This window comes from Microtus ochrogaster, chromosome 1 (assembly GCF_000317375.1).
Source record: "Microtus ochrogaster isolate Prairie Vole_2 chromosome 1, MicOch1.0, whole genome shotgun sequence".
NCBI lineage: Eukaryota > Metazoa > Chordata > Mammalia > Rodentia > Cricetidae > Microtus > Microtus ochrogaster.
The window spans coordinates 91,560,261-91,563,578 of record NC_022009.1 but is presented as its reverse complement, the minus strand read 5'-3'; the positions used below and the strand labels follow the sequence as shown (position 1 = coordinate 91,563,578).

Sequence of the window (3,318 nt, the reverse complement as noted above, 5' to 3'; positions counted from 1 at the left end):
GCTGGACAGTGAGAGGAAAGGAAAGGCCTGATCCACAAGAAAGCTTGTGCTTCAACCGTCTTGCTGGACACTAACTGTGCCCATAATAGATGCATACAGGTGCATTTAAAGAGCTGTCTGCTATGGGGCCTGTGAGATGTCGCAGTGTTAAGGGCATTTGCCACCACACTGGATTATCTGAGTTCTATCCCCAGGTCCTAGATAGATTCTATCCCCCACCCCTGCTACCTCTACACACGTGACAGGACATGCTGCCCCTCCAATAAATGTAATGGAAGTATTTAGAAAGATATCTGGGACACAGTATACAATTAATTCATTCAGTGGTTGTCCTAAAAGGGGACTCAAAGGCAACAAAGTATTTGGATTTTTGAAAGTCAGTCTAGGGACGGAAGGGTTGGTTTAGTGGTTAAACGCCTGTGGTGCTCTTACAGAGGACCTGAACTCAGTTCCCAGGGTGCTTGTCAGGCAGCTCACAGCCTTTGTGTCCAGAGGAAGCTAGCATCAACATCTCCGGTCCCTCCGGGCACCTCTGTCCACATGCATATATCCTGCACTCACACATACACACAATTTAAGAAAAATCAAATCCTTGAAAAGTCACTCTGAAAGGAGTCTGTGCCCCAATGTTAAATCTCTCTACCAGTGTAATAAATCAGATGAGGCTGAATTAAAAGTTCAGGTTTAGTGAGCAAAGCATTTGCAACTTCCAGGTGATCTCAGGAGAAGGAGGAAACCACTGAGGGAGAACTACATGGAGGGGGCTTTAAATGCCCTCCAGAGGTGGATCCACAGGTCGCAGGCCTTTCTGGGTGGGGAATGGGGAGGGCAGTCCCAGGGAGCTGCTGCTAGGCATGCTGGGTGCAGGGTCTGGAATGGGGCCCCCGAGCTGGAGATCCCAAACACACTCTATGATGGGCTGAAATTGAGCACTTACAGATTTTCTCTGGAATGTATTCCCACCTGACAATGGAGGAGATTTCAGCAAGGCAGGTTCCAATTCCATTTAAAGAAGCAGCATCCAGCATTTAGAGCTAACTATCTAAAGGAAGTGAACTCTTTTTGTGAGGGATGGAGGAGTAGTTTTGAAAATAAACTTTTAAAGAAGTTTTTTTTTTCCCTCTGGAGTTGCAGGTGATTGTTAGCTGCCATACTGGTGCTAGGAACCAAGCCTGAGGTCTTTACAAAAGTAGTAATTTCTTCTAACTCCTGAACCATCCTTCCAGTCCATAGACTTTATTCTTCAATTAATTCCTTATTCATTTAATTTTAGTTTCAGAGCAAACTAGAGAGGATGCCTCCCACATTCCCAGTGTCCCCCACTGGAGTGAGGTGCTTGCTGCAATAAACCAATTTATAGACAGACCCTCATCACCCAAAGACCGTCGATGGTGTTGGGGTTCACTCTTGGTGTTGTGATGTTTTAGACCACTGCAATGACGTGGATCTACCCCAGAGTATGGTACACAGTCGTTAGTTTCACTGTCTGAAAAGTCTTTGTGAGGGCCAGTGATTTCACAAGACAAAATAACAAACACTTAGTTGCAGAATCTCCCGGGCAAAATCCACGATGAGCTATTTCAGGTGTTATCTGGGCAGCAAGTGAACTCTGGAACGCACTGAGGAAGCACATGGACAGTACACTCAACTTTGCTGAGAGTGGCAGCAAGCCAAACTTGAGATCACAGACTGGCGTGGAGACACGTGCATGCCAACTTGTGCTGAGCCCTACAGGGAAGTGAACATCCCTGTAATTCTGGGGTTAAACTCTGCTCCCCAGGAGGAAACTGGAGCCTACCATCCACTGCTGCTCTTGCACCTCCCAGAGAGATTTGATTTAGACTCAGAGCCGGCCATCTGGGGTGGGGAGACAGCAAGCCGGCGGAGCAGCTGCTGTAGATTCCCAGACCTCGTGTAGAAACCTTGGTGCCTTGGGTGCACACCTGCAGCCCAGCAGTAGGGCTGAGCAGGTGTGGAGAGAGCAATGAGTGTCAGGACATGCTGGCCGGTGAGCCCAGCTGAAGTGGTAGGCGCTAGGGTTTGTGAGGAGAGAGGGGGAGGAGATGCTCTGGTCTCCACACATGTGTGCACCGCCCCCCCCCCTTCCCATAGCCTGCACTATTTTCCTGCACTGGAGCTACATTGACCAGAAGACAGCAGGAACCAGGTGACATTTTGTGAAGCTCATTTCCAAGGCTAAAATGAAATAAATGCGCTTGCTACTGAGTGAGATTGTCACTGTGGGTTTTCTAGTGGCATTTTGGACTAATGGAAAAGCACCACACTTCGGAATAGATTTTTAAGTGGAAGCTGATATGTTTTGATGAGTTTTGAATGGATTTACAATCCATGAAGCCCTTAGAGGCCAGAAAACAATGCCTGCTTGTGAGGCAACTTGGTGAACGTGGCAGGAATGATTGATAGACATCAATAGTGTATCAAGGCGCTGAATGGATCAGTTAGATGCTTAGCGCTATTGGTGAACAGCCATTTGGTAACAGGAGGGTTGGCCTTGGGACAGGTCTCTTTCTTGCATGTTATTTTCATATCCAAGATGTAACCTGTGTTATATAACTATAGTTTATTTATTCCTAGGGGATATTGCTTAAATTAAATCAACCAAACTAATGTAATGCCTAGGACCTATGTGGAAATCTACATTGGGAAATTGGAAGTAGTGTAGTATAGGAAACCATGGAACATAGAGTAGTAAGTGTTCCATTATATACTATGGGATATAGTACAGGATAGATTACCCTTACAGTACATTGTGGGTTTTTTTATTTTCAATAAATATTCTGGGCTAGGTAGTTTGGCTAATTTGACCAGGACATAACTTTATTATCCTCCTCACTTCTCAGTGAAAGTCAGCATTGTTGACATCAGCCAGTCAAGCTCAAACCTGGGTCTCAGAATCATGGTGCTCTGAAGTAGAATGGACCTTGGCGGCTGTCCCTCAGGCGGTGCCCCCACCCTTACCATTATAGAACTCAGGATTTCCCAAAGTTTGAGAACCTAGTTGGTATAAGCACTGTGCTCACTCTACTGAATAATCGTGTCTGCAAAACATTGAACACCTTCTAGCAAAGCAGCATTATTCATGACGAGCTACAGCTTGCATGAGTGTGGGACGCAGCTGAGGACATTTTCATGTGATACTCTGAGGCTTCGTGTAGATAATGGTGAGAGTACCAGGAGCGATCAGGTGCTTTGTTAGGGGCACACCCTAGAAAGGAGAAGCTGCAGCCTATTTTCAAGAAAAGGGAGCCCTGGAACAGCCCTCAGGTTGAACAGGAGACTAGAGAATTGGTGTGTGTG

The 3,318-nt window shown here is 46.3% G+C and overlaps 1 pseudogene; it reads left to right on the top strand.

Annotated features, from left to right (window-relative positions):
- Positions 1-3,318, top strand: part of LOC101983091 — a 5,685-nt pseudogene that overhangs the window by 827 nt on the left and 1,540 nt on the right.